This window comes from Ranitomeya variabilis, chromosome 2 (assembly GCF_051348905.1).
Source record: "Ranitomeya variabilis isolate aRanVar5 chromosome 2, aRanVar5.hap1, whole genome shotgun sequence".
Classification (NCBI taxonomy): Eukaryota; Metazoa; Chordata; class Amphibia; order Anura; family Dendrobatidae; genus Ranitomeya; species Ranitomeya variabilis.
The window spans coordinates 822,207,169-822,220,921 of record NC_135233.1 but is presented as its reverse complement, the minus strand read 5'-3'; the positions used below and the strand labels follow the sequence as shown (position 1 = coordinate 822,220,921).

General features: G+C 39.7%; 1 protein-coding gene across 1 annotated transcript in view; it reads left to right on the top strand.

Annotated features, from left to right (window-relative positions):
* Positions 1-3,744: 3,744 nt before the first annotated feature.
* The window catches only part of FAM83B (family with sequence similarity 83 member B), a 156,757-nt gene continuing 146,748 nt past the window's right edge, over positions 3,745-13,753 (top strand). The window contains exon 1 of the mRNA XM_077290014.1: positions 3,745-3,897. The gene's annotated coding sequence lies outside the window, so the exon portion shown is untranslated. The remainder of the gene's footprint in view (positions 3,898-13,753) is intronic.

Below are 13,753 nucleotides of genomic sequence, written 5' to 3'. Positions count from 1 at the left end.
TCAACTCAGAGGGGGAAACATCCCGGATGTGACAGTGTTTATGTTGTTTCCCCTTTCTCAAAGTGGGATGTTGTGTCACAGTGGTTGTGGTTCCATGGCAGCAATGTGTAAAGACGGTGACAGGATGCAAAAAACAGAAATGAGACTGGAGCAGCAAATTAACTATTTATTTTTCCTGATATGGCAGGACATTGGAATAGTTATGGCAATGGTTAAACAATGTGGAAAAGGTCAAACACAAGTGGATTATACAATGCAGATTGTGCAGTGAGTTCTAGAATTAACTTTAAATGTTATGGAAGTCTCTAATTATTCTCATAACTCTCTAACAGGGGTTGTACCCGGTTGACGTGGGAACTAACGTGCTGCCAACTCCTCTGGTAATGGCCCTATTGGGGGTCACCGGTTCTTCTCGCTAGGCTGAAAGTCCTTTTGACAAAGTCTACCAAAGCATATTGGGCACACTTTGCTTCAATCAATGGCCTCCCTTTCTGCTGTCTTTGCCCAGGTCCACCCCTGTACCGTATGTCAGTGCTGGAAGCAACCTCTCCCAGGCTGAGTGTCTTCATAGATCTTCAGTGCTTGACCAACAGTGAGCATCTCCCTGGTCTGGGGATGAGGGTTGGGCTGTGGCTGTTGACTGACGTCGTCTGGGTTTTGACTGGCGTGCAGCAACCCGCTGGCGCACTCATTTTACTGTGGCCTGTCACCTCGGGCTATAGCATCTTCTTCAGTGCACATCTTGATTGCTCTCTCTTGGCACCAAACTAGCCTCTCATTTGGAGGGCAGACCTTTATAGTCAGGAAACTCATCATTATTGTCGCCAGACTAGGTGCTTCTTCCAAACTCACCACCTCGACACTCTTCTTCTTCTGGTTGGTTCCGCATGGACCCATTTAGACAGTACGTGGCAGTCTTCTTACTCCAGTGATGCACAGTACTGGGAATTTTTATGATTGTCACATCCTTTTATAAATATCTGTAATATTTGGACAGTTTGGCCAGAGCAGGTCTTGGTACAGCCTATTTCTGGTGGGGAACGCGCTGTATCTTTGCAATCTTCTTTTGGTCTCAAGAGTTCTTCTTTGGCATGGTGTACTTACAGCCGAGACTGTTCTAAATTATTCTGGACTGTTGGGCCAATGCTCCCATCAAGACTTAATTTCAGCCAACCCCCTGGGCTTTTCTGAAACCATCAAGTCTAAAGGTGTGAATGGCATAGAAAGTGAATGGGAGAAAGGATCAGGAGGTTAGCAGTGTTAGGTGTCAAGTTCCTGCCACTGCACAGGGGAAATCTTAAACCATGTCCTCTGCAGTCTCCCCTTCTTCCCCAGCCGCAGTGGAATCTACTCAGAAGAGATGTTGGTCCCAGCGTCTGGCTCAAGCTGATACTGTGCGTCTGGTTACAGCTGCCGCCCCAGGTTCAGCCTTTGTAACCAGCATTGATCAGCGGCGAGCAGACGTTCCAGGGACTAAGTCCTGCTTTTAATCTACTGAGCATTCCCGTGGTATGACCTCTCATTGGAGGTCGGAGGTCACATGCTCAGGTCCTGAAGCAGCTCCGATTTGACCACTAGGAAGGTCCCGGAAGGCTCGGCCATGCGCTGATATAAATCTGAAATCATGTGTGTGTGGATGTATGACTGAAACTGGTGATATCTCCTTAATCATTCCCATCCCTAGTGTTGTTGAAAGTAATCCAGCACTAGACACAAATTACTGCATCAATTAGCAGCCACTACCAGTGCGGTGCAATGCGCAACCTGTGAGCTTTCCGAGCCATATTTAGAGTGGTTAGTGGCGTCCGCCAGAGCGGTGCTGTACGCACTCTGTCTGGCAAATCTTTAGTTAGTCCTGACAACCAGTCAGAGTAGGGTGGGAACTCCCGCTTGGACTCAGCATCTGACTCATGGCATCCTCATGTGCGGGCTCAAAAGCCACTGAGGGTCAGAGCAAGTCCAGTCACCAGCTTAGAGGGGGTGAGTCATAGGGATCCCACCAGCATCCACCAGCTTTACCCTGTGACTATTAACAGGGCACAGCATTCACTTAGGCGACTCTGTGAAGCAACAGAGTTCGCTTCCATTCACACTAGGTGAGGTCTAACCCACGTGTGAGCAAGTGTTCATCCGCCATTACTGAGCAGCAGGTTCCATCTTTGCACGGTGGACCCTGGGCTGTGAACGCACCTCATATCTCCCTTTATATTATTTGGCACATTCCGCTAGCCCTAACAAGCAGTGAGGGTGCCCCCACACTGCTACCAAGCTAGCCCATGAGTACCCAAATCATGGGGGACAATTTATCTCCGTCTCTGGCTTTACCAACATGTCATTGCTAAATGGGCAAGTTAGAAAGCTCTCTGTACTGTCAATTTAAATGTTGTTATTACAGTAGACATAAATGTCTAAAACTTGTATTTTTTCCTGCACCGCTAATGTTATATTAAATAGTCCAATCAGAGTTTTAACCCAAAAGCTAAATTAATGATTTACAACTGGGGAGAAATTTTTACAGAAGTGATCACAAAGACGTAGACATTTTTGTGGCTGCACTAATCTATGGTTCAATAATATCTTGCCCTATTTTTGTGCTTTGGGTAATGTTATATATTGTGTTCTGGAGACGAATGAAAGGTAAATCAAGGGATTTTTTTTACTTAACCTTTACCTCAGCCATTGGTGCTGCAGCCCAAAAACTACCATGTTCCTTTGTTAAAGTACCATGCTGTACTGTATACTGTAATTTCAGAGGTTCAAAACCAGAACCTATGAGATTAACAGCAAGGGTCCCATGTAATTAGAAGAAACACTTATTCTGACTGTTTAGCTCTTTGGATGCTGCAATCAATAGCAAAGGAAAGATGGAGGGAGCTTCATTCATCCCCAATAGCAACACACCAGTGTTCGGACAAGAAGATCACAATGTGCCAGTGGGTTGCTAATGTACTGATCTACAACATGCTTTGTAATAAATAAAAATCTATACAGAATTGATACCACTGCGACTGTAATTATTCAAATGATAAAAATAACACATTAATTATGCTGAATGATAAATGGCATAAAAACAATTCACACAGCTGCTGTTTTGAAATCATTCTGACTCCTTCACAAAAAGTCTTATATACACCAAAATAGTATCAATGCAATAAGATGTCTCATCACGCAGAAAAGTTCAACCAATAACCAAAAGCAGTAAAACATAAGTCACAGTATTTCACGGTGATCCAGTCTCTTTGTTCTGAATGCTCCTGTACTATAACATTGACGTTTACTGTATCCAGGTTTTTTCACAGAAACTTTCTGACTTTGCTCAGGTTATTGAAAGGACTGTGTACTGAGCCGTCAGGTGCGAAATATCCCAACTTTCTGTGATGTAGGAATTCACATACCACTGAGTCGCAAAGAAGGAGGATGTCTGCAGGAAGGAAGAATATTTTTTTCATTTTAGCAGTTTGAAGTAATCTTACTTATGAAAGCCATAAAACCTAAGAAAGTATATGGGAAGCTAGTGCTTGGCTAACATGCTAGTCATAAAGTGTGACAATGCCACTAAGACGTCCGGGCTTGTACTGTCATTACATAGTAACAACTCCACCCCCATTATCACATCAGTGAGCTCCTGTGCTTAGTGAAATCCCCGGTATTGCATTTTTCTGCTGAAGGGATGGGCCTTGAGTTTAAACAGGTTTTGCACTGCTCCTACATTCAAGGCGGTTTCATATGACAAGTCATTTGCATGTTGGAACAGGTAACACACCTGTCTGCCCAGGGCTCTATTCATGAGGACTAGCCAAACCCAAACACATTGCTCTCATATCTCCACCAGAGCTGTGACACATTCGGATCTCACAAGCTTCTACCTGCTGGCCCTTTCACTGCTTCCATTTCATGGTAAGTAACAAAACTTTTTTTTCCCTGTTGGTATCATGTCCAGTAAGAGAGAGAGAATATAGGGCATATTCATTCAGAAGACAGGCAGAATGTCTTACGCTTTGATCTGTAGCTCTAACCTGAAATGTTCTGTAGTGATAATCACAAGGAAGTGTCTATATTCTTACCCGAAGACATGAAATCTAAGAATTGTCAGAAAGATACTCTATGAGAAGGTGTTCTCTGAGTTTGGTTTTTGGCCAGGATTAAATAGAATGTCTGTGTTATATCATATGAGGACAAAAGTCTTTTTGTTTTATATGGAAATGTTTTAACATTTCCACAAAGCACAAAAACACGAACACTATGTAGTGATTTAAAGTGGTACACAATAAAGCTACATAATAATACAAGAAATCAATGGGATTATGTTTTACTATGCTTTATTGAAATACATTAATGCAGATAAGAATAATTTAATTTATTGGTAATCATATATTTTTCAATGTAAAAGTAATGAGATAATATTACCATATACTACATGATTGATCAGTATTTATCTTTTAAGATATATACCGGTATGTTATTTCTGCAGATTTCCTCTAGCTTTTTTAGGGTAAAACTTAGGCTAACATGCCTGCATAGTATCATCTTGTGTTTTGTCTCTGGCGGAGAACTGCATTTTAATGGTAACCATTGGTAGAATGAATTTTTATGACTTCGATCCATCGACCTTGTTAGTAATTTGTGACCACTCTACAGGCATCCTATATTGGCAATGTAATATGATTCTAGCCTGCTTCTGATATGGCTTAATGGGCCTTAATAACAAATTTATGGACCTAGTGCATGGTGATAGAACAGGTTAAATCCTAAAAGTGTTATTTAATTTGGCAAATAGTTTTTGTTTTGAGTTCAAGCGTTAAAGTGATCACATTAAGCTATCAATTGTAATCTGCTGGGGAAACTGGTAATCATTGTAATTGCTGTGCCAATGCAGATGAGCCTAAGTATTGTGGCCTCCATGCTTACAGTAGTAACTGAAAGTTGGACAGCAAGACCTACTGACCCTCTGATGTGTATGGGGGCTTCCAGACTCTTCCATGAAGGATGATGTAATGTTTAATGACAGAAGGATCAGACAGTTGGAATTTAAATGGCTCATCCATTTATTTCTAGAGGAGATAAACCACTGCCAGAGAAGTCTGGCAGTGTCTTTCTTCTTCCTTCCCTTTGAATCCACATGAACACAAGCAAAAAGTTTATCTATTTAAGAAATAGTAGAGAAAGCTGTCAGCTGAACTAATGTTAATTCGCGCCAGCTTTAAGAGGTCAGTGCACATAAGAGAAATCTCAGTTGAATTTGCCAATTGAGGCAGAACTTGACATCTATAAAATGCGTGTGGAAACCTACTGACTGTCACATGTTTTAGGGGAAAATAGGGACCAAGCATGTTGAATTGAGAACCTATGCTTGGCCACACTGGGCCCAAATTTGTGTGGCAGGAGGGCAGGTGGAATATTTGAAGGTGTATCACAATCATTGATTGGCCTGAGGGTCACAAGTTGCCCACAATGTCATTCTGTGCGGCTTTCAACCATATGGACAGAAAAGTGCTTATCTGATAAATCAACTATATGCGAGCAGCCAGGCATACTGACCAGCAGCAGAAGATCAAGGACTGGCAAGTACTAATGGTATACTTTGTAGGCCTGGATTGTACTTGACGAGAATTGGAGTCACTTACTCCATTTTGCACTCCAGAAAGAAGTACATGAATTACACAGGTGGCTCGCTCCATCGTAGTTTATGGGAGTTTTGAAACATTAGACAGTAACCAAAAAAACCATGATCTATTGTAGAGAGCCATCTGCATGCATGACCTCTTCCTCTTTTAGGGCCTATTTACATAGTTTTCTACTTGGATTTAGAAGTGGATTTTACAGCTAAACCACATAAAAATGTTTCATGTACTCTTCGAATAACTTTCCTATTAGTTTTACTGGAAAATGTTCAAAATAATGTGAAAAAAGTGCCACATTCACTAAAGTAGTCATCCAATTCAATTCAATCAGAAGCGTATTCAAAGAGTATGTGACTCAGTATTTTATGTGGATTTAGGAGCAGAATCTATTTCTTAATCCTCACGAAAAAAATCTGTGATCTTATGATGAAGCTACAGCTCTGGCAAAAATTAAGAGACCACTGCAAAATGTTCAGTTTGTCTGATTTTTCTCTTTATAGGTATATTTTTGAGTAAAATGTTAATTTTTCATTTATTCTATAGACTACTGACAACACGTCTCCAAATTTCCAAGCAATAAATTTTGTACTTTTTTTCTGAAAAGGAGACGTGGTCAAAATTAAAATAAAAACACGAGTGCTTTCAGACCTCAAATAATGCAAAGAAAACAAGTTCATAATCATTTAGAAACAACAATACTAATGTTTTAACTCAGGAAGAGCTCAGAAATCAATATTTTGTGGAATAACCATGATTTTTCATCACAGCTTTCATGTGCCTTGGCATGCTTTCCACCATTCTTTCACACTGCTTCTGGTGCAAAAATTTGAGTAGTTCTTCTTTGGTTGATGGCTTGTGACTATCCATCATCCTCTTGATTACATTCCAGAGGTTTTCAATGGGGTTCAGATCTGGAGATTGGTCTGCCCATGACAGGGATTTGATTTGGTGGTCTCTTAATTTTTGCCAGAGCTGCATATTCACATGCTAAGTATTTGGTGAATTTGAGATGTTGTAGATTTTTTGCAGCGTTTCTCCATTTGTTAGATAAATTAGATTACTTGTGTTTGTGTTTATATTTACATCAATATTTTGCTAAAAAAAATGGCTCATGGCTTTAATAAATTTGGCATGTTTTCTGATTTTATCCTTGCCACATGCCCTTCCTTTTAATTAGCTGTAATGAAATGCAATTTTAATTTCATGCTTTTCATTTTTTAGTTTTTTTTTAATATACCGTAATTCTAGCACATTTTGCCTAGCATATTCTTACAAGTGAGGTTGACCACAACTGCAGTTCAATATGACCAAACATGCAGGTTATGTCAGACAATTCTTATTATATGTACAGCTGTTAGAAAGTTAAAAGCAAACAAAAAAAAAACACAAACAAAAGAAAACATTTTCTACCAATGCATTCTAAAGAACTGGGTTTTCTAAAAAAGACAATACATCTCAGAACATGTAGGTTACACAACACTTTTTGATTAATACTTTTCCTTTTTTTTGCTTTTCACAACATTAGGGTATACAATGGCGGCTATGTGTGTTCATAAACAGGAGTCTCTTTCATAATATTTTATTTTTATTTTATTTAATAATTATATTTTATTATTACATTGTGGGTCATATATACCAATCAATCATAACAATAAAACCACCTGACCTGCCAGAGCAGCTCTGACCTGTTGTGTCATGAACGCCACACAAGTGAGAGTGTCCTGTGGTATCTGGCACCATAATGTTAGCTGCAGATCCATTACTGAATATCCTGTGTAATGAGGCCTCCTTAGATCAGATTTGTTTTTCATCCCACATCACACAATAGGTTATTTGGATTGAGATCTGAGGAATTTGGAGGCCGAATCAACACTTTGAGTTCGTTGATATGTTCCTCAAATCAATACTGAACAATGTTTGCAGTGTGGCAGGGTGCAATATCTTACAGAAAGAGGCCATTGACATTACATCATTCTGCTTTTTAGCTTTTTATAAGCGGTGCATGTCAAAGTATTATACATATGAATACCTAGTCCAAAGGATTCCCAGCAGAACATTGCTCAGAGAATCACACACCCTCAGCTTGTTTGGATTGTTCCTATAGTTTGTTCTGGTGCCATCCTTTCTCAAAGGTATTCACATGCAGCTTGCAAGTATTAGAGAAAGTGATTTTTCAGACCAGTCTACCATCTTCTATTGCCTTTTGGTCTATTTTTGATGTTCACATGAGCATCTTAGGAGCTTTGTAACAAGACAGAGACCAACATGGGCACTCTGAACAGTTTGTAGCTACAGTGGGTATGGAAAGTATTCAGACCCCTTTACATTTTTCAATCTTTGCTTCATTGCAGGCATTTGGTAAATTCAAAAAAGTTCTTTTTTTTCAGTAATGTACACTCTGCACCCCATCTTGACTGAAAAAAAACAAATGTAGTAATTTTTGCAAATTTTTGAAAAGGAAAAACTGAAGTATCACATCCTCTGTAGTGTTGAGCATTCCGATACTGCAAGAATCGGGTATCGGCCGATATTTGCTGTATTGGAATTCCGATACCGAGTTCCGATATTTTTGTGATATCGGAAATCGGAATCGGAAGTTCCCAGTGTATGGTTCCCAGGGTCTGGAGGAGAGGAGACTCTCCTTCAGGCCCTGGGATCCATATTCATGTAGAAAATAAAGAATTAAAATAAAAAATATGGATATACTCACCCGTCCGGCGGCCCCTGGACCTTACCGATGTAACCGGCAGCCTCCGTTCCTAAGAATGCAGTGAGTTTAGGACCTGCGATGACGTCGCGGCTTGTGATTGGTCGCGTGAGCGGTCACATGAGTGGTCATGCGACCAATCACAAGCCGTGACGTCATCAAAGGTCCTTCACTCCTCGTTCTTAAGAACGGAGGCTGCCGGTTACATCGGTAAGGTCCAGGGGCCGCTGGACGGGTGAGTATATCCATATTTTTTATTTTAATTCTTTATTTTTTACATGAATATGGATCCCAGGGCCTGAAGGAAAGTTTCCTCTCCTTCAGACCCTGGGAACCATCCAGGATACCTTCCGATACTTGTGTCCCATTGACTTGCATTGGTATCGGGTATCGGTATCGGCGATATCCGATATTTTTTGGATATCGGCCGATACCATCCGATACCGATACCTTTGAGTATCAGAAGGTATCGCTCAACACTAATCCTCTGCCATTCTTCCTTGTAGATCCTCTCCAGTTCTGTCAGGTTGGATGGTGAATGTTGGTGGACAACCATTTTCAGGTCTCTCCAGAGATGCTCAATTGGGTTTAGGTCAAGGCTCTGGCTGGGAAAGTCAAGAATGGTCACAGAGTTGTTCTTAAGCCACTCCTTTGTTATTTTAGCTGAGTGCTTAGGGTCATTGTCTTGTTGGAAGGTGAACCTTCGGCCAAGTCTGAGGTCCAGAGCACACTGAAAGAGGTTTTCATCCAGGATATCTCTGTACTTGGCTGCATTCATGTTTCTTTCAATGACAACCAGTCATCCTGTCCCTGCAGCTGAAAAACACCCCCATAGCATGATGCTGCCACCACCATGTTTCACTGTTGGGATTGTATTGGGCAGTGCCTGGCTTTCTCCACACATACCACTTAGAATTATCACCAAAAATGTCTATCTTCATCTCATCAGACCAGAGAATCTTATTTCTCATAGTCTGGGAGTCTTTCATGTGTTTTATAACAAACTCTATGTGGGCTTTCATATGTCTTGCACTGAAGAGAAGCTTCCATCTGGCCACTCTGCCATAAAGGCCTGACTGGTGGAGGGCTGCATTGATAGTTGATTTGTGGAACTTTCTCCCATCTCCCTACTGCATCTCTGAAGCTCAGCCACAGTGATCTTGGGGTTCTTCTTTACCTCTCTCACCAAGGCGTTTCTCCCATGATTGCTTAGTTTGGCTGGATGGCCAGGTCTAGGAAGACTTCTGGTGGTTCTAAACTTCTTCCATTTAAGGATTATGGAGGCTACTGTGTTCTTAGGTACCTTGAGTACTGCAGAAATTCTGCTGTAACCTTGGCCAGATCTGTGCATTGCCACAATTCTGTCTCTGAGCTCTTTGTCCAGTTCCTTTGACCTCATGATTCTCATTTGGTCTGACATGCACTGTGAGCTGTGAGGTCCTATATAGACAGGTGCGTGCCTTTCTAAATCAAGTTCTATCAGTTTAATTAAACACACCTGGACTCCAATGAAGGAGTAGAACCTTCACAAGAAGGATCACAAGGAAATGGACAGCATGTGACTTAAATATGAGTGTCTGAGCAAAGAGTCTGAATACTTATGACCATGTGATATTTCAGTTTTTCTTTTTTTAAAGTTTGCAAACATTTCTACATTTCTTTTTTCGTCAAGATGGGGTGCAGAGTGTACATTTATGAGAAAAAAATGAACTTTTTTGAATTTACCAAATGGCTTCAAGGAAACAAAGAGTGAAAAATGCAAAGGGGTCTGAATACTTTCCGTACCCACTGTACATGCCCTCATACAAAGAAAATTACCATACATGTATTCTGACAACTTTCTATCACAGCCAGCATTACTTTTTTCAGTAATTTGAAAAACAGCTACAATTGCTCACCTGTGGGATCAGATCAGACAAACTTATCTTCACTCTGCATCCATATCTGTAGCCAGTTCACTGATTATCCTTTTTTTAAACACTTTTCATGGGTATTAACCTCTATAATTCAGAAAGATACAATTTTGGAAATGATCTTACTCAGTCGTCATCAAAATTTGGTCCTTGTCAAAGTATTTTAGAGCCTTTTGTTAGTCCAAATTTCCTGCTTCCAAAACAGTTTCAAAAACATACTGCTCTTTTGCTGCCTTAGGCTATGTTCACATAATGTTTTAGCATACGATCCCTAGCTCCATTGCTGCTTGTGTCCAAACCCTGCAAAACAGGATTCACGCATATGCTCTTATGGGTCCATTGACTATAATGATGCTGACGGAGTAACATTGTGCTCTCCTGCACATCTATTTTGGCCAAATATGCCTATTGGAGGTGGGCAGCAAGATGCAGTCGACTACTTTTTGGTGCCAGTCCAACAAGGCGTATGAAGCCAAAATGATGTACACTGTGACTCTGCATCATTATTGTCAGTGGTCCCTTCAGGAGCATATGTCCGAATTCCTTTTCAGCGGTTCAGACATAAGCCCAGATGAAGCTAATGAACATACCGTAAAACGTGATGTGAACATTGCCTTATGTATCCCAAACTATGATAGGTATCATTACATTGAGAGGATCAATGCTAATCACTTCACATGTATTATAGCAGATCATTGTATTTACTATTTTAGATTTATATTTTACATATTATATTACTTTAAATGGAATGAAATGGATTATTCCTGCTGCCGAAAACACAAGCAACATAAATCATAGCCTGACTGCATGATTGCATGATTGCAGTCAGTTAAATGTTTCTTTGAATCTCTTGGGCGTTTCAGAGAAAATATATAGTTTGAAAATCTGTTCAGAAACCGTAGGCAGGGAATAAACTAGTCCTGCGCTGCCCCCATCAAGTTTCTCTCCGCTCCTCTCCACATGGTTGACAGGTCTCTCCCATGTGTGAGATATTTGTCAATCACCCAGACCGGCACTAGGAAAAGCCTGTCAGGGAAGCACTAGACTAATCCCATCTCTGCCTATTCTCCCCGGTCTACTCTGCAGACTACAATTTCTCTAAAATCCTTGAGCATTTCATAGAACATATACCTTGTTGTAGAGTTAGTCAAACTAATTTGATCTAAATCAAATTTTAGTTGAATTTCCTAATACGTGTGGGTCCCAGCAAAATCAAACAATGTTCGAGTTGCGCAAAATGCCAAAAAAATGGCTGCCAACTTTTTACACATTGATTTCATAATTCACAGATTGCGTGGGCTTTCTCAAGATATATCACCAACGAGGATAAACTTTCATGCTCTGTGTCTTTGATAGTTTTAATAAGGCAGTTACAAAAATTGCACCTGAACATCGATGCATCACTTGGTGTGTGGTCTTGCCCTCTTTCTTTCAAATTGCTAAAGCTGGCTTTCCAATAAACACATTAAAGGGGTGCTACTGCAGGAAGATAAAAGATTATTCCAATGGCCATGCCTTCATAATCTACAAAAGTAATAAGAATAGAGCTGTTTCCCATACTCAGTACCTGCAATTCACACCACAGATTGGCAGTTTTCAGCCCATATATTATGTATACAAATAGCTGCCAATCACTGGTGGAGGCAGGTTATAAAAAGGCCATGAATATGCTTGACTACCTGGCAGCAGGTTCACTAGTCCTCTAGTGATAAAACAGTGATTTTAACAAAAATACACCAGCCAGTCCTTTAAGTGACACATCACTGTAATCAGGGTTTTTGTCTTTATATTATGATTTTCTCAGATTAAATTGAAAATCTTGGTGCTAGATATCCCATTTCGCACCACGTGTTTGTAATCTTTAATAGCTACATATTTATATATTGTTTGTTTTTTATTTAAACTGAAGCAATCAGATGCATTTTAAAGCAAGAAGATCTGTTTTGTTAACATATATGTTACTTTCTTAAACATTCATCTTTTTTTAAAGAAAAAAGATTCTTTTTTAACCGAGAAGGATGGAGTGCCAGGAGATCGCGTAACTTTTTTTTCTGAAAAAAATACAAGACTTGAGAGAATGGAGGAAAAAACAGATTCAAACTCATGAACATATTGACTGCAATATTGAAATAAATACTGGTAGATCGGCTCTTCGTGTATATTTTTGGACAAGATGAAAAACGGCTCTTCGAGTATATTTTTGGACAAGATGAAAAAGTGTAGCAGACTGCGTTTTTTGGCATATTGTTAAAAAAAAATACGGATAAACAGGATGTTTGTGCAAATAAATTACAAAAATGCCTAAAATGGTTTTTTTTACAGACAGGGCAAAAAAGTGCCTTGTATATACAGACTGTCTTGGACTTTCTAGATGTTTTGCACCCCTAGCCATTGATAAGTAACTGCACAAATTAAATATTTTATGATTAAGTTGTCCTCAATTGCATTTTCTTTTGTTACTAGCCATCAGTAGTGTTTATGTTCTGAAATGTAGGACTATAACCTCACACTTTGTGATTAGCACTTTTCACCCGTAATCATATACTGTAATGTGATATGTTTTCCTAAACAACAGAATAAGTGTGGGTAGAAATAGCAGTATATATGCCCTTGGGTCATTCTTTATTTTTGCAGCTATAGCATGGATAATACAATGCTTTGCTTGTTATGTTACTGGAATCCATTGCATAACACATAAAGCCAGGACTCACAGCCTTACTGAAAGGTTGCTGTCTAATATAAGGTAGTTTGCCTAATGTAAGGTAGCCATTATAGAGCTCCTTAGCAAAACTCATAATCCCCTCTCTTTTTAAAAGTTTAAAAAAAAACCTAGGATTATCACGATTACAGATCAGAGAGACGGTATGTCCTGCCTCCTTATGAGACTATTTTTTAATAATGGAGTAGAGCTTCCAAAGCTTGTAGGCCCCATACAAGCTGCCCTGATGTCTATATTGATACCTATGCCCATACTTTCTGGAGGATCATTCACCTACCCATCTTTTTTTATAGGATTGAGAAATGTGTCAGTCTAATCCTCTTTAAAATTCTTTGCGTGTGACCAGATTCATAGAAAGCATGAAGGAAAGCTATGAACGTCGGCATATGTATCTTAGACTGACAGTTGGAAAGTACTTATGATTGTCATCACATAGGCGGCAGCAACGTTTATCTCATCCTTACAAATAAGGTGAGGTGGAGGGAATGCTATGTAATTACATATATACATAACAAGAATAAGGACAATACCTTAAGGCAGAAAAAGAGTTCTGCCAAATGTATAGAAATGAAAAAAAAGGATGGAGTAAAACATGAAACCTAATGTATGTACTTTGTTGACTCCAGCTCTTACCGATATGTCAAACATTAATTGCATGTATAGTGGTTGGAAGTTGACTTAGGCGCTATTAAACGTACCTTTGTACTTTACTGTTTGTTCTTCTTAAGAATTAAAAAACTGTGCCGGCCTGAGACAATGGAGCAATTTCTAGGATGATGAGTAAGGGAAGTGT